Here is an 18,596-nt window from a genome sequence, read left to right as displayed (position 1 = left end):
TTCCTTTATTAATCTTATCTATATTTGTCTTCTACCCAGTAATAGATGAGAAGAAAGAAATATAAGTAACGTGTGTTCTCATATTTCTCATATTGCTTACTCGATTCTGTTAAAATTCAATGTGTTGGGAAAGGAGTGTGAGACTACCTCTTTAAATTAATCTGGGGTTTTCTCTGAACTAATCTGTGTATTTTCAGTTACTTTGACATAGTCCACTTAGCCAAGAGAGGTCAATAACTCACAAGTCTGCTGAAAAATTAAATGCACCTGCATCAGAGATGCATGGGCTGCTGAGGAAAAAGAGAATTCACAGTCTTAGAATTTTAGAGTGGGCTAAAAACTTAAAGATCATCTAATTCATCTCTCTCTTTTGACATATGTGGAAAAAGTCTAGTTACTTCTTTTGATCAAGACTAAAGGTGCGCAGTCTTGAGCCAATGTCTTCTAACTTGATGCTTTTTATCCTTCCATATATCTTAAGCAGAAAGGCAAAAACTGTTAGAACACCTGCAGGTTTCCCTTCAAATGCTCAACTTCCTTGACATGGACTCCTACTGACCTGTGATCCATAGCATCTCCTGTTCTGTGCCACCCACAGTCCTGGTATTCCGTTGTTACTTGCCTACTTACTCCAAGTTCAAGATCCCTGGGCAGTGCGTAGTGCAGTCACAACTCACTTGTTGTGTTGATTCTTTATCAGATTTTATCTTTGTAACTAAATTACAATCAGGGTTCGTTTAATGCTGGAAAGTTGTGAATAGTGTCTCTTACTATGTTTATAATACAGAGTTTTGCTTCTGGTTGCTTATCTCTAATGGGCCTGATAAAAGAATATATTTCTTAGCTCAATAAAGTTAAAAATATCATAAAATGGTTTTCTGTTTCTCCTTTAACTAGGGTTGAAAGTAACAAACTCTATTTGTACAAATATTTTTCTAAAATCTGTATTATTCGGTACCTTCCAAAATTTCATCTGTGTGCCAGTGAAAACTTTCCTCTATAAAGAACTTAGGAGATTGTATACAACCACAAGTGAGGAATTTTGCTAACCTCAGTGGAAGATTTTGCTGCCTGAACTACTTAAACTTTCATTCCCGTACTCAGATTTTTACTTTGCTATGTATGTTGCTTCCAATTTTAAGTTTTTGCATTAATGAGCCACCTTTTCTTCAAAATATTTCTACTCTGTTAGATTCATTTAAACAATCAGAATTGGGGCATTTAAAAATAATCAGAATTTGTATCGATGAACAAATGTGTGGTTACCTTTTTATTTGGGGGTATTATAATAATTCTTCCAAGCAGGTAAATCATGTCCATGTATCATTCTATGCTGTGTATGTTCTTAAGAATAATTTCGTTAATCTTGACCATTTAGGAGCAAACTACCATGAACCTCTCCACCTGTCTGGCTTTCTCGAAGGCTGCTTACCTCTTGTATAATCACATCATACCAATCTTCTTAACTCATGGCCAGATAAGGGAAGGGTGAGTGTCTGGGAATTTGAAAATCTAGACAGAAGAAAAACCTTCTTAATGATGCTGCTGTGCGGTGCGCCTGGGTGGCTCAGTTGGTTAAGCGACGGCCTTCAGCTCAGGTCATGATCCCAGGGTCGTGGAATCGAGCCCCGCATCGGGCTCCCTGATCAGCGGGAAGCCTGCTTCTCCCTCTCCCACTCCCCCTGCTTGTGTTCCCTCTCTCGCTGTCACTTTCTCTCTCTCTTTGTCAATTAAATAAATAAATGAAATCTTTAAAAAAAAAATGATGCTGCTGTGCCAGGTTAACTATTATGGTTTCTTGAGTTAGTGATCTCCAGGGTCTTAATTTAAGTCAAAAACTCTACCTCTATGGTTTTGTCCCCTTTTGGCAAGAGGAAAAATCTCAAATGGGTTCAGGTTACCTTTATCTTCCCATGTTTCTAAAATGTACAATGACATTACCAAAATAAACTGGAAAACACCACAAATAGGTAAAGAATCCTTTCTTATATACAAGAAACATCAGTCAAATATATGTCAAGGATACAGATTTTTGTTGTTGTTTTATATTTCTTGACAATTCATATTTATAGATACATTACACAAGATAAACTTCAAAGGAAATTCACTTTTAAACAATTATTTATTCAAAATACGGAATATTGTGTTTATATCTGACAGTTTATCATATACATTATGATATATATAATATACTGGTATGTTGCCAATTATGTATATTCGTTATTTTTAAATTAATAAACCTAAGAAGTTCCATTTGAATATAAGTTAAATATACATTAGATTGATTTTTTTTCTGAGCCAATGTTTTAATAATTGATTCTGGTGATGAGGTTGTTTACTGAAAATATAATTGCTACCATGACTTTACTGACAACCCCCCTGCCCCCACCCCCCCAAAAAGTCATTGACTATATACTATGTATCTGGCATTTTGCTAAATACTAGAAAGTTTAAAAAATTAAGTAAAACATGGTCTTTATCCTTGAGGAGGATTTTACAGGAGTGAGATATCCTGGTTATCTGGAGGTCTAAATGTAATTTTCCAAATGATTTATGTACAAAATCGTATGAGTGCATAGAAGAAGCAGAGCAGGCTATTTGCCTCAAGTAATGAAAGTTTGCCAGGTTGGGCAGGGGGGAGAGGAAACATCATAAAAGACCTTGTTGCGTTTAAGAAATGACAAAGCAGAGCAGTGCTAATGGGGTAAAAGAAAGCTGGTGAGAGAAGACATGGAGGTGGGGAGAAGTCTATTAGGCATGATTTCAAAAGAGAAAAGTGTGTTCATTTTTTCCATTCCTTCAATGAATAGTTATTGGGCCCCTACTAGGTGTCAGGTGTTGTTCTAGGCTCTAAGCAAGTTGAAGCAAGTTCTAGGCTCTAATCAACCATGGTAGATGAAGGCTGTGGCTCTGTGGGGCTTATCTGTTAATGTGGGTTCTAGAACAAAAATTAAACAACGCAAAGTGATACAAAGTAATGGGAAGCAAGGCAGGAGCAGGTGCTGGGAAATGAGAAAGTCAAAAGATGTGTTTGTGATGTGAATGCGGTCCAGCTATTAAGTATTCAGGTAGGAAATTAGAAATGTGGATCTGGAGATTAAGTTAAGGCGGAGGCTACTGATAACAAACCAGTAGGTCACCAGTTATAAATGCTATTTTAAGCCATGGGACTGGATAAAATCACCTAGGGAGATGGTAGGATGGAAGTATAGAAAAGAGGGCGCCTGGGTGGCTCAGTTGGTTAAGCGACTGCCTTCGGCTCAGGTCATGATCCTGGAGTCCCGGGATCGAGTCCCACATCGGGCTCCCTGCTCAGCGGGGAGTCTGCTTCTCCCTCTGACCCTCACCCCTCTCATGCTCTCTCTCTCTGTCATTCTCTCTCTCTCAAAAATAAATAAAATTAAAAAAAAAAGAAAGTATAGAAAAGAGAATATGGCCCATGTCTGAGAACCCTGGGACACTGCAACATTCAAGGGTCAAAGTGGGAGGAAGGGGTTGGCCAAAATCTTAAGGCATGTATACGCTAACTTGAGAACTTTATTTTAAAACTCTAGTCCAGAGTATTCGAAACATTTCCTCCCAACAGAAACAAATATATTCATGCCCCTTAGGTAGTTGCAAACAAATAGTCCAAATATAAATTTTGTTTTAAAGCTTTTATATTTAAAATGAGGCAAGTCTTGTAATCTAACCCATAACATTTATTTAATATAACATCATGTTTAACTGAATTATCATCAAAATTAAAATGTTTCCTTTAATGTTTGATTTGAGCTTCAGGTATCCACAAAAGACTATCACATATCACTGGAGGTAACCCTTCCTACTCCAGTTGAAGAAGAAAGTCTCAGAAATAGGGAGCTATTAAGAGGCTTTCAACATCCTTCTGTTCCTATTTGTAATTTAATATTTGCATCACATAACCATTTTATATAGTTTGTTAGTGTTTGTTTGGCTATCCTTCATATATCCCTGAGTTTTCTGGTTTTGATTAAGAACTTCTTTCTCAGGAGGTGAGGACTAATTTGTTACTGCAATTTCTAGCACAACATAATGTGAATTTTTTATGATGAAACTTCTATTTACATTCTTAGAGATTCATGAAGAAGCATCTTGAATATTTAAAGATAATACACTAGGAGAGCCTCAGATCTATTTTATTTGTGCCCTGTTTATTGAAGTTACTTCACAAGGATTTTTAAATAGCTATAACTAGAATTGTCAACAACATAATAGATGTTCAGAGAACACCCTCCCAGGAGAGCAAAACAAAAAACACTAGATTTTTTAAAATTATATATATCTTTTGAAATGCCTAGTTGATTTGACAGTAAATTAAAGAAATTCCCCTAAGGCAAAAACAAAACAAAACAAACAAACAAACAAAAAAACACCCAAAACACACACACACACACAGAAAGCCAAACAAGAAAGCTTTAATACAAAAGAGTAAGTAAAAGTTAGAACCATGATTTGTATAGTGGTCTTTGTCAATTCCTTGTGGTCTAGGGAATTTTAATAGATACATTCAGTAGAGAAGTGACTCCTGATGCCAAGAAGAGAGATAATAGTCATATTAAAGCCCTCTGTGTTCAGTAAATGTAATATCTTCAGTGGCTGACACAAGGAAGGCTGCCCTGTAGAGGGACATCTTGGAGAAAGCTCTTGACTCAACCTCAGTTCTGGGTGGAGATGAATAAAAAGAATATCCTGAGAATGTCTAACCTCATGTCTTCACTCACATCGTCTTGGGGCTTAAAGTCATATTATTGTGGAATAGGAAAAAAAAAACCAACCCCCCCCAAAAAAGCTGAAAATATTACTTAATCGTCCCAGATTGTCAGTGTCTCTGCCTGCCTGGTGGCAGAAGACGAAAATGCTGTTGCAAAGAATGTATTTTATAAACAAACCTGTAAGAATTCCCATAGATAAAAGTCCAAAACATGAGCTCACAATAAAAATTCACTGCATACATAGGGAAACAAATGACCATAGACAAAAGTCAGCAAAGGAAAAGAATCACAGAATGAGATCTACATTAACTGCCAATATTAGAATTATTAGAAGCAGAATATGAAATAAATGCATTATATGTGTTTTAAGAACAGATTGTAACAATAGCAACCTGTAATATTTGAACAATAGATCTTCTAGAGATGAAAAATATAATAACTAAAGGTAAAAACTCAGTGTATTGTTAAATGGCAAAGTAGATACAATGAAGAAAGAACTGGTAAACTGCAAGATAGACTTGTAAAATTTCTAATAATACAGCACTAAGAGACAAAGTGATGGAAAAGACAAAAGAGATGTTAAAAGATGTAAAACAGTAGAGTGAGAAGACCCAACATAAGTCTAACAGGATTTCCAGAAGGAGAACATACAGACACTGAGAGAAGCATTATTTGAAAAGATAATGGCTGAGAATATTCCAAAACTGATAAAAGGCCATTAATATCTGAAGTCAGGAAACCCAACGATTCCCAAGATACACTGAAAAAAAATTTAAACAGAAAAACCCTATACCATATAGTACTTCATTAGTTTTCGATGTAGTGTTCCGTGATTCATTGTTTGCATACTGTATGGTGACTGACATAACATAATAAAAACAACAAGAACAACAAAAAAAAACCCTACACCTAGACATATAATAGCAATAAATAATTGCTCAATTTTTGTCTCTATGGAGGGTTGTGATCAAACAGCAGTTAATAGATTGGTATATTACACATCATCAATTTTGATTTGAACTCTGTAGACTGTCTGGATTATGTAAATTAGTTACCAATTCTTGTTATAATTCGGGCAAATAACATTTGAGAAATGTGAGTTTTATAGCCACATCTTACTTCTTAAACCAACCAGAAATACAATAGTTAAAACTCTCAACATGAAGTTTAATAGCTATTTACCTGTTTTCCCATGAAGGGAGAGGGAGGATTATCAGTGCTCATTTGTTCAATTTTTGCTGAAAATGTTCAGCTCACTTCCATTTGCATGTCAGTTGAGAGAAAGGTTGAAGAAAAGGAAATAATTATTTAGAGAATGATACTCAAATAGGCATTAAAAAATAGAATTCTGATATTTACAGCATGTGCAGTGGTCCCCCCTTATCCATGGGGGGATATATTCCAAGACCCCCAGTGGACATCTGAAACTGTAGGTAGTACCAAACCCTATCTATAGTATGTTTTTTCCTATACATACATACCTATGATAAAGTTTAATTTATAAATTAGTCACGGTAGGAGATTAACAACAACCAATAATAAATAAGAACAATTATAACAAGATACTATAATAAAAGTTATGTGAATGCGGTCTTTCAAAATATCTTGTTGTATTGTACTCACCCTTCTTCTTGTGATGATGTGAAATGAGAAAGTCCCTACATGATGAGCTCAAGTGACATGAATGACAGGCTTGGTGATGCAGTGTTGGGTTACATATTGTCAGAAGGAAGATCATCTACTTTTGGACCACAGGTGGCCATAGGTAACTGAAACCACAGAAAGCAACACTGCACATAAGGGGGGACTACTGTATATGTGCCACTGAAAGTGTGTCTTACGGGATTCAACCAGTATTCATGTTGCGTGGATGACTTTGTAGTCTTACTGCTATTTTCAGGGATATCTCCATAATCATCATTTCCTGAATGTTCAAGAAAGTAGGTACTGTATCTACTAAATAAATCACTGTATCTGCTAACATGCCTAATGAAACCAGTTGAAGGGAACATAGTGTCATCATCAAGGAAATTAGAACTTCCTTCATTTGATAATCTTCAATTACTGAAGATAATACAAAACTTGTTTCTTTTCCAGTTATCTATTTAAACTGCTAGAAAATCTAAAATCTATGCAGATAGTTATATAACCCTCTTCTCTATGAGTGAATCAGGAGTGGAAAAAATAATGTAAGTTTTGTTTATAAAACCTTCTTCAGGGAAAATGCAATGGTTTGAGAAGTACCTTTGCCTGATTCATTTACATATTTAAAACTTCATACGGCTAAACCTAATGCATATAACACTGGCTATCCTAGGGCTAGTCTTTCTCTTTCCACTTAAACACAGATAATCTTAGTATTTCTCCAGGTCAGAGTCTTAATTGCTCAGTGAAATCAGCAAAGAAAGAGGAGAGGGCTAGTATTTTGAAGTCTGTCTTTATAACTTACTATTTAATTAGACGCTATACTTAATGCTTTCTGATTTTGAAGCATGTTTAAGGAAGTGTCATTTCTGCTCCATTGATCTTAGAATGCCAAACGGTGAGTCAAAAATCAAGTCCAGCCTGGTGTGGACTTACATAAGATGAAGAGTATATTTGCACTGTGCTGAACACTTAACTAAATGCCATCGGTTACCAGATGACAATAAACATGAACTATGACTGCAACAATGACCCTGAAAAGGCATTATTGGCCATCATTGTCAGAAAGTAGGAGAAAAATATGGCAAGTGTTGAGGAAGGAATGGGGAGTATGTCACAGAGGGAGAAAGAGAAGAGAGATGAGATAAATATATTTGGAAAATGACAAAAATAATGGAATATTACTTTGCTTATTATTTCACCACCTTTTAAGTCAGTCTACAGAATCCCTGATTACAAAGGTCTTCCTCAGCATTATCTTTAATGAATGTTACCGAAAAGCAAAAAGGGAAAGTGCTTATCATGTTTTAATAATAAAAACCCAATTCCAGAGGAGAAGTATCTTGGAAAGCACTGCCTTAGTGCAGATATTTTAAATGGAAGCTTGGTCAATCAATCAGGAAAGAAGAAATAATGTTCTTTCCTAAATGTATAAGGTAAACATAAAAATAATCACATGATCATTTTTGTGCTACTATTTAGAAGTTTAAACTCAGGTTCTCAATTATGTTTTGCCTTAATAGGATCCATTGAGGCACAGGGTGTGTGCCTGACAAATGTGGTCAAATAACTTCAAGTGTCATTATGTCAAATGGCAAGGGTCATGAGTGAGCAGCCACCACCTCAGAAGCCTAAACTAGGCTGAGAACACTGATAATCCAGCGAGATTTGGGGGAATCTTGAGTAGGGAGTGAGTGACACGATCAAATTTACATGATCAAGGCATTTTGGAAGCAGCTTCAAGAAAGGGGATGAAGATTAAGAACACAGGCGGGGAGGAAGTGAACCTAAGAAAGAAAGACAGAATCCCCTCCGAAAAGAAGACTGTTCCTCAAAGGTTCAGCAGCCTTGGGCAAGTAAAATCAAGCACTCCTTAAACGTTCGGCAGAGTTCTGAATGACTGAACGAGCTGCAGGTGGGAGAAGCGAACTATAAAGGAGACATAGTTGATGACTTTCCATGATGGGAGATGGGATACGGGAGGTGTCTGCCTGGGGCGACCAAGTGGGTGGTGAGCCATTCCCGCAGCCATGGAATAGGAAGGACCTCGCAGCTCTGTGGAGGAAGGTGCTAGAAATAGTCAGGGCATATTGAGTTAGAAGTGTCTGGGGAGCTCCCAAGTAGATGTCCAGGAGCCAGCTGGATATATGGAGCTGAAATGTGAGTGTTCTGGGCTACATACACAAATTTGGGAGTTGTCAGCTTATTTGCATTTTGGATATAGATAAAATTGCCCTGTAAACATGTCGAGGGCTGAGGGCTGGAGGCTGGGGATTTGAGATGGTCTTAACTCTGGCTGCTACACTTTGGAAGAGGCAGCGATAAACTGGAGCAACCTTGTGATATGGGAAGTGGTTGGGAGGACGGGAGGACTGAGAGGTGGATGCTACCCTAGCATGAGTGTGATCCATAAAGGCTGGGCTCCCCCACTTCTGGTGCAGAGCTGGGGCCAAGCAGGACGAGTTAGTGGAGGGCACTTTGAGCTTAATAGGAAAGAAGCCAAGTGGGTGACTGGACTACCACAACAATCAGGCCACCTCACCAAGTAGCGAGCTTCGGGTCCCTCCGCCAGATGGGGGACAAGGCAGAGCAGAGTGTAGCTGGGAGCAGAATTATGTGGGTTTTCCTGCTTCTTTCTACTCTCAGGTTCTGCGATAGACGGTGTACTCTAACAGAACGGAATACAGCAAGATCTCTGCGTAACAGAAAATAAGTGGACTGTCCCTATAAAGGAGTATCTGAGGTTGTTTTTTTTTTTTTTTTTAAAAGACTTTTACAAACGCTTCTGGTTTTCAATTTTCATTTACTGTGTATATTTTCCTCTGTTACCCTATTCCTCTCTGATTTCTCCTCTCTCTTCCTACGGTTCTCCATAAGAGCCTGTCAGTAACAAACTCAGTTTTTGTCCCATAAAAAAAATGTCAAAGGAACCAAATAAGAAAGAGAAGAGCGAGGAGAGGCAGGTCATATGACATTTCTTTGAGCCCTAATGTCTTTTTTTTTCTTTCTGTTCATATTATCTGAAATTCTCATTTCATCTCCTGCACTGCCTCTTGGGTAGCACTCTGCATTTCTACTCAGCTGTCTCAGGGCTGCCTGTCCTTCCTGTGGGCCCAGGGAAGCTGAGAATGTCCCTCCTCTCCTCCTAACACACACACACACACCCTCTCTCTCTCTCACTCACACACACACCCTTTCCTCATGTGCTGAGCGCAGCCTGAAATCTCAAAGTAGGCACTTCATTAAGGCAGTCCTCCTGCTAAAACACACGCCATCTTGGATGACACATCTTTCCAAATTATTACTGGCCTTTTATGCCTTGTGTGAATGAATGTTACATGTCTTTAAGAACTGTGTTGTTGTTGCTGTTGTTTTACACGGGAGATAATCCAAGGACCTTGAAACTTAAGGAGGGGGAAGGGAAGGAGGCCAGGGATACGGGATTGGAGCCTCTCTGCCCCTTTCCTGCTGGTCTTCAAATGCCACCACTGCATATCTCCTAGGATTTCTGCCTCTGGTAAGAAGATATGTTATCAACGTTTTTACAACTTACTTGGAGTTTGTCCTGTCTAGTTTCTTCTTCCTCTCCTTAATTGTCACCATGGTGAGTCACTTCAGTCAGAGATTTAGTATCTATATTTATTCAAAAACGTAGGTCCTCAATCTGATTATTTTATGCTCGTACTAATGTCTCTTTCATGGTTTCCCTAGTGTTTCAAAAATTTGGTTCTGTCCCAAATCTTAAGGCATTCCATCCATTCTCATTACTATGCTTATTAAACAACCTTAATTTTCAAAAAACAATTCTGAGAGGTCATTACTAAAAATGGTTCTATCCGGGCGCCTGGGTGGCTCAGTTGGTTAGGCGACTGCCTTCGGCTCAGGTCATGATCCTGGAGTCCCGGGATCGAGTCCCGCGTCGGGCTCCCTGCTCGGCAGGGAGTCTGCTTCTCTCTCTGACCCTCCCCCCTCTCATGTGCTCTCTCTCTCATTCTCTCTCTCTCAAATAAATAAATAAAATCTTAAAAAAAATAAAAATAAAAAAAATAAAAATAAAAATGGTTCTATCCTCTAAGAGAAGCGTGAGAATTCTTCTGTTCTTCCAGGAGACATTTTCCATGGGGAGCCACCTGTGGGAAGCAGGGCCCTAGAGGGCAAGACTGGCAGTGAGTGGGACCTTGTCCGTGTACTGGTGTCGTCGAGACCTGAGACAAAGATTGGTAGCCAGCTTGTGATATCCTCCAGTCACTCCAGACTAGCATGGCTGGCCCATGAGTCAATAATAGGCTATGTGCTCATTTTCCCACTGAGCTCATCTGAAGATTGATACTGAGTAATTATGCCATGTTTAATCCTGAACACTCAGCGTCTACTGCTTAGAGAACTTACTGATATTCAGCAGAGTAGAAACATAGGGGTTGCCCATTACTTGGTGTGACTAACAGATATACAGATACCTTTAAATTGTGGCCATAAAGAAATAGCACTTACCCTAAGGATTTGTCATCTTGGCTTCTTCCCGGAGCCCAGCCAGCTCATCCTTGTGTTTCTGGAACTGAAAGTCCAAGAACCTTGGGATGGTGGTAGGCGAACCTCTCTTTTTCTCTCCTAGGGAACTGTTTTTGCCTCCTGACAATTCTAGGAATATTCGCTTCCATGTGTACAAAGTAGCTCTTTCCATTACCACAACAACCCCATGTACAACTGAAGCTTAGAAAAGTTAAATGCCTTATCTAAGGGTCTCAAAACTGGAGAGGTATGACCCAAACTCAGGGACCTCCGTCTCCAGCATCCATGCACTCCCCTGCCCTGACCAATAACATAAAATAAAAGCCTGTTCTCTTTACTATGCTAAGAGAATACTAGAAAGAGAAGTAGAAAGACTTGACTTCTTGTGTGTTCAGAGATTTTTAAAAGAAAAGGATGGTAGTATGCTCTCAGACCTAATAAGCTAAAACCACTATTTAAAAACTATTAGCAAAAATACTATTTAAAGAAGATTCAGATGTAAAGTACTAGGAGAGTTAAAGGAAAAAATGTCGTTTAGGGAAGATGTGGCCCAAAGATTTGAATTGGCCTTGGGGTTTGGGGGCTGGCGACTATGACAGAGGAGAAGCCCAGATGGAGTGGTGCTCTGAGGACCCTGAGAAGTCATGGCGTCTGGAGAAGCAATGAGCAATCAAGTGGGAAATCTTCTCACTACATAGCTTTAACTTAGACCAACAACTTTCTAGGATTTCTCTGCAGCAAATCCATTCACTTTAGACAGCATTATTTCTCTCTCAATGAGAATTTTCATACTGAACATTCACCAGTGATGCTGATGTGTGAGCAAATGATTGAGCTCTAATCTCAGTATTTCTCCTGACTAGCTGAGTGATGGTTCACCTTTCTGAACCTAAATTTTCTCTTATAAAGTGCAGGAACACAGTAGCTAACTGCTTTCCAGGTTTCCTTCCTCAGGTTTCTTACTCCATGAGTAGTCAATGCCAAGGCACTTTGGGTTCCTCTTACATATGGAGCACACTGGAGAGTTATGTTAACCCACTTCACCCTTCCATTAATGGATTGACTCATGAAAGGATTTGTCAAGTGTCCACGATGTGCAGGGATTGTGGGGAAAGGCAACTGTGAAAGATACATGAGTAAAGAAAACAAACACTGAAAGCAGAGAAGAGGAGATCCTCTGTGATGTGTAACTGTGAGGTTTGGAGCCGAGGCACAGTTTAGGGGCAATGGGAAAGCAGCAGTCACCCTTGCTCCCATGGGGAGCCATAGGAAGCTATCATAGGGCCACAAGCTATTCTGAGCACCAGACTTGGGTTTGGGCACTTTCTGGCCACACCATTAAGCTCTCCTGGCATACTCTTTATCAAATGGCTACCTCTTATCATTTTCTCTCTCTATGAGCAGGATAACAATCTCCATTTCCCTTAGAAAATAAATGGAATAATACCATCTACCCCCCCATGGTATTATATCATCGTTAAAAGGAAATAAGATAAGCCTATTTAAATACAAATAAAGTATCTGATTATTCCCAGTTCTTTGAAATACTGACACATGCTTCCTGTAAAAGATCTATGGTCGATCTTGGATAAGAAATTACCTATTCCATGACAGAACGTTTTCTTGTACCTAGAAAAATCAGTCATTTTTCGAAGAAGAATGCAACCCCTGACACAGGTTGTAGATAACATTTGGGACAGTGGCGCAACCACATCTATATCCCCATCACCCACAGACATGGCCCCCTGTAGCAATGTTTGCATCTGCAAAGCCAGGCTCTAGATGGGCCAGCTGTAACGAAATGCTCATATAACAGATACTCTCTTCTGAAAAGTTAAAATTAGATCTAAGAGATGGTAGGAAGTTTCTGTTGGTACTTAAACCAGAACATCCTGGCATGTCCCCATTTGGCTCAGTGCAGAGGCAATCAGACAACGTAGTTTATAGGGAGAAAACATTAAGAGATGTGCAGAGATGTGGAGTAGGGACAGACAGGTGAGACTGCTGAGCCCAGACAGTCACGTGGCCCTTTGTGCTTCCTGCCTGTGTCTTGAACACCATACCCCCACATTCTGTAAGTTCTCCTTTTTTGCTGATTATTTGCAAATTTAAACAATTGTTTAAAATTGTGAGTGGATTTCTGTTACTTAAAACCAAAAGGTCCCTAATGAAATATCCTGATTTCCAAGACTTCTTTCCCTTTCTGATTTTTGTCTAAGGCTTCTTGTAGGTGTGTCGGATCTGGTGAAATTTTAGCAGAGTGGGAGATGAAAGCACATTCATTTTACTAGTAATGGCTGCTGGCTGAGCAAGCTCCCTCAAACTCTGATGGTACCGTAAGCTGTTTAGTTGTTTATCTGGTCCTCCTTGGTCAATGTTTATCCTCAGTTTTATTTAAGAGGATGGAGGAGGAAGAAGGGACAGTCTGTCCTGGGCATGACTGGCATTGCTTAGTAGCCCATTTGTTTACCTAAGTCATTAAAAGGGCCTTCCAGAAGCAGCCAATCCTTCCTCAAGTGTTAGGTCAGCAATCTTGATTAGAATCAGCATCAACCACCCATTGAAACTAGAAGCTTCCCTCATGACTTACTGTTACAATAAAACCTCACTAATTAACCATAATTGGAAAGAAAAGCTGGTCTCAATTTTAAGATTCTAAAAGAAGCAACAATTTCATTTCTTCCAACTTTGCAGTGATTTAAATTAAGTTAACCAAGTATACTTGACTTAATATATAAATAAAAATTATGTCTAGATAGCACATCAACTCAATATGTGCATTTTTGTTATGTAAATGGTCTTTGGAACAGCTTGCTCTTTCAGGCAGGCAATTTAAGCATTCTACTTATGTTCTTACAGTATTAATAGTTTAGACCCTGCTTTTCCCCATTGAAAAAATAATGATTACCTTAATCTTAACATTTGTCAAAATTATTTTAAACAAGTAGGGTCAGAATTGCAGATATTATTGTTATTTTTGGATCAATATGACAATGATTGGGGGAACAAATGGTATGAGTTAGAGTGTCATGAAAACCTGTCTTAAAGCTTCCCACATCTTTCCAAGGGATTTACGCTGCAGTTGAAAATGAAGTGATTTGTTTAAGAGTCTAGTGGAATGATTGTGTGGTAGATGTGCTGAAAATCATTTCTCCTCCATGTTTGATGATGTTGTGATCTTAAGGCCATGGTTCCAACTTATAAAGAGATGAGGGTACATGCAAATTAGCCTGTGAGAGGATGTTTGGTGCCCCAAATCATTTCTCCTGATTATTTGCTGTATGTGAAATCTCAAGAAAATGAGCTGGGAAGCCCGAAGCTGATATTATGAATAGAGATGTCTTCTACAACTACACTAATTTCAAGCTTACAGGAATGTCCCTTTAGATCCCCTGATGTGCGCTGCATTGGGCTATCGAGGCACAGAGTTTTTATTTTCTGGGGGGGGGGGGGATGGAGAGAGTCTGACTCACACTGGCCATTCATCTTCCAGAGAATCCTCCTCCTACCTGGTTCCTCTCCCTTCCTGTTACATTGGATGCTTTCAGCTTCCTGCCTTGCTTTTAACATGAGCCCATAAAATCATCTGCACTGTCCAGTAGGATAGAGCATGCCTGAAAACTAAGGCAAGTTTTTTTAGAATCCCTTGGAAACTGTGTGCATTCCTGTGTTCCTTCCTGCAGAAGTAGAAGGTGCAGCCGTGCCCAACTGGGCCCGGAAGTACATCTTTGACTTCATGGGGTCAAGTCTCCTAGAAGCGTGCCCTTGGCAGATCTCCCAGGTGGTCAAGACAGGACTAAACATAGCATTAACGTGGCCAGTTAGTAAAGGAAGATGAAAAGAAACTTTCTGTTCTTGAAGGCCATGGTACTTTGTTCCCACTTGAAGTTCAGCCTCTGGACAGGAATGACTGATGGGCATGGGTAACTTCACCCGCCAGGAATCTATCGTGCTAGCCCAGGGCACCAGCCTTTGTCCCAGTTCTCATGGGCTTCAACACTGTCGAGTGTGTCTGTCATTTGTTTGGCACCTTTGTTTCCTTTTTGCAATATTTTATCTTACATAAAAATGAGCATATGTGGGATACCAAAATCAAGTTTTCCTAAAGAAAGATAGGAAAGAATCAGGAGCTGGTGGCATAAGGCCAGCCTCTCCCCCCCCGCCCAGTGCCTGTGGTGACACAGTCTGCCTCTGTGCTCCCCTCCAGTGGTGGCCTCCTGATCACAGTGGGCACGTGGCTGGTACAGAGTGCTGGGCGTCACTCTGCCTCAGTTCTCATCCAGACCCCACTATTGACTATTGGTACACCCTCGGGAAAATTACCACATCTCTCTAGGCCTTGGTTTTATGAAAAATAAAATTAAATAACAGGAAGTGCTCAATAATCACTAGCTAGCTTCATGACATTAGCTTTAGGGCAACGTATGGACCCCTATGTATCCTGGGAGAGAATCAGTCTCCGTGTCTTGTCTAGCACTTCTTTGCAATAGAGGAATAACACTTTACATTTTGAAGTATGTGGACACACATCTCTCAATATTTTGTCCATTGAATGTTAATTAAATGATGCTTGCTTAATAGGTAAGGTGATGAAGTAAATTAACAGCCAAATGTAAATCTAAAATGACTAGCAGTTGCAACAGTAAGAAGTTGCAACTAGCTAGATAGAGGGGAGAGGACGTGAGTGCAGTTGGAGCTGCCCTGAGTTTCTGCTTTATGCAGTGAGTGAATGATGGTACTGTTCACCAGACAGGGATCACAGGGGAAGTCTCATCACACTGCTCGACGATCAGTCTACGGGCATGCTTCATTTTATTGTGCCCTGCCTTGTTGCACTTTGCAGATTTTGTGTTTTTTTACAAATTAAAATTTTGTGTCAATCCTGCATTAAGCAAGTCTATTGGCCCCATTTTTCTAACAGCCTTTGCTCAGTTCATGTCTCTGTGTCACATTTTGGTAATTCTTGCAATATTTCAAACTTTTTCATTATTATGATAACCTGTGATCAGTGATCTTTGATGTTACTGCTGTAATTGTTTTGGGGCACCAAAATGAAATGATTAAGTTAAGCAAGGAAGGCAAGTCAAAAGCTGGGATAGGCTGAAACCTAGACCTCTTGCACCAGTTAGCCAAGTTGTGAATGCAAAGGAAAAGTTCTTGAAAGAAATTAAAAGTGCTACTTCAGTGAACACATGAATGGTAAGAGAGCAAAACAGCCCCATTGCTGATATGAAAAAAGTTTGAGTGGTCTGGAGAAAAGATCAAACCAGCATAACATTCCTTTTAGCCAAAGCCTCATCCAGAGTAAGGCCCTGCCACTCTTCAAATCTTCAATTCTGTGGAGGCTGAGAGAGGTGGGGAAGCTACAGAAGAAAAGTTTGAAGCTAGCAGAGGTTGGTTCATGAGGTTTAAGGAAAGAAGTCGTTTTCATAACATGAAAGTGTAAGGTGAAGCAGCAAGTGCTAATGTAGAAGCTGCAGCAGATTATCTAGAAGATCTAGCTAAGATAATTCATGAAGGAGGCTACACTAAACAACAGATTTTCAGTGAAGACAAAACAGCCTTATAGTGGAAGAAGATGCCATCTAGGACTCTCATAGCTAGAGAGGAGAAGTCAATGTCTGCCTTTAAAACTTCAAAGGAAAGACTGACCCTCTTGTTAGGGGCTAATGCAGCTGGTGACTTGAAGTTGAAGCCAATGCTTATTTACTATTCTGAAAATCCTAAGAGCTCTTAAGAATTATGCTAAATCTACTCTGCTTATGCTCTGTAAATGAAACAACAATATCTGAATGATAGCACATCTGTTCACAAACCACATCTGTGGTTTGCTAAATATTTTAAGCCCACTTTTGAGACCGACTCCTCAGAAAAAGAATTCTTTCAAAATATGACTGCTCATTGACAATGCACCTGATCACCCAAGGGCCCTGATGGAGATGTACAATGAGATTAACGTTGTTTTGATGTCTGCTAACACAACACCCATTTTGCAGCCCATGGATCAAGGGGTAATTTTGAGTTTCAAATCTCATTATTTATTATAATAAGACTTATTATAGAAATAGATATTTCTATAATATTTCTTATAGAAATATATTTTGTAAGGCTTTAGCTGCTGTAGATAATTCCTCTGATGGATCTGGGCAAAGTCAATTGAAAAGCTCCCGAAAAGGATGCACCATTCTAGATGCCATTAAAAACGTTTGTGATTCATGGTAAGAGGTCAAAAGATCAACATGAAAAGGAGTCTGGAAGAAGTTGATTCCAACCCTCATGGATGGCTCTCAGTAATTCAAGATTTCAGTAGAGGAAGTAACTACAGATGGGGTGGAAATAGCAGGAGAACTAGTATTGGAAGTGGATCCTGGGGGTGCCTGGGTGGCTCTGTCATTTAAGTGACCAACTCTTGATTTCAGCTCAGGTCATGGCCGCAGGGTCATGGGATGGGCCCCGCGTCACTCTGCGCTCAGTGGAGAGTCTGCTTCTCTCCTCTCTCTCTCTCCCTCGGCTCCTCCCCCCACTTGCATGATCTTGCTCTCTCTCTCTCTGAAATGAATAAATAAATCTTTTTTTAAAAGTGGAGCTTGAAGATGGGACTGAATTGCTGCAATCTCATGATAAAACTTGAATAGATGAGAAGTTGCTTTTTATGGATGAGCAATGAAAGTGGTTTCTCGAGATGGAATCTACTCCTGATGAAGATACTGTGAAGATTGTTGAAATGACACAAAGGATTTAGAATATTATATAACCTTTGTTGAAAAAGAAGCATCAGGGTTTGAGAGGACTGACTCCAATTCTGAAAGAAGTTCTACCACGGGTTAAATGCTATCAAACAGCACTGCATACTACAGAGAAATCCTTTGTGAAATGAAGAGTCTATTGAGGCAGCAAACTTCATTGTTGTCTTATTTTAAGAAATTGCCACAGCCACCCCAACCTTCAGCAACCACCACATCGATTAGTCAGCAGCCATCCACATCAGGGCGAGACCCTCCATCAACAAAAAAAGTATGACTTGCTCAAAGCTCAGATGATGGTTAGCATTTTTTAGCAATAAAGTATTTTTAACTAAAGTATGTGCATTGTTTTTTTAGACACAATACTATTACACTACAGTATCATGTAACATAACTTTTCTATGCACTGGGAAACCAAAGAATTTGTTTGACTTGCTTTATTGTGACACTGGCTTTATTGTGGTGGTCTAGGACTGAACACACAATGTCTCCAGGGTGTGCCTGTATTCGAGGACCTGTTGAGTGTCCTTTGTCCATGGAACATCTAAAAGGCACGTGTAATTCGAGGCTAGGCCTTGGGAGAGAAATCTAAGAGCTAATAGGTTATAGTCAAGAATTGTCAGGTCTTTACACCTGCCATCCCTCCTGTCTGAAACACTCTGCAACTACCTTCACGCTTCATTCCCCATCTCTCTAAGATCTTTGCTCAAATGTCAGCTTTGCAGGAAGACTCTCCTGGCCACCTAATTTTAAGTGGCAAATGCCTCCTACTGAAGCACTTCTTGTACCTTCTCTGTATCATATTTGTCCCATAATACATAACATTATCTAAATTACTATTTCTTTTACTTACTTTTGTGTTTTTATTTCACTTATGATTAATCTACCTATTAGCATGTAGGTATGCTCCATGTGGTCAGGGATTTTGACCTGTTTTGCTTACTTCTGTGTCCCCAGCTGCTAGAAT

General features: G+C 39.4%; 1 protein-coding gene and 1 pseudogene across 2 annotated transcripts in view; both read left to right on the top strand.

The window, feature by feature from the left end:
• Window positions 1–18,596, top strand: part of KIAA1217 (KIAA1217 ortholog) — a 703,089-nt gene that overhangs the window by 291,918 nt on the left and 392,575 nt on the right. The window lies entirely within an intron of this gene.
• LOC118357363 lies at window positions 15,943–17,933 on the top strand (annotated as a pseudogene).

This window comes from Zalophus californianus, chromosome 9, assembly GCF_009762305.2.
Source record: "Zalophus californianus isolate mZalCal1 chromosome 9, mZalCal1.pri.v2, whole genome shotgun sequence".
Taxonomy (NCBI): Eukaryota; Metazoa; Chordata; class Mammalia; order Carnivora; family Otariidae; genus Zalophus; species Zalophus californianus.
The sequence above is the reverse complement of the archived record's forward strand: the minus strand, read 5'-3'. Positions and strand labels throughout refer to the sequence as shown.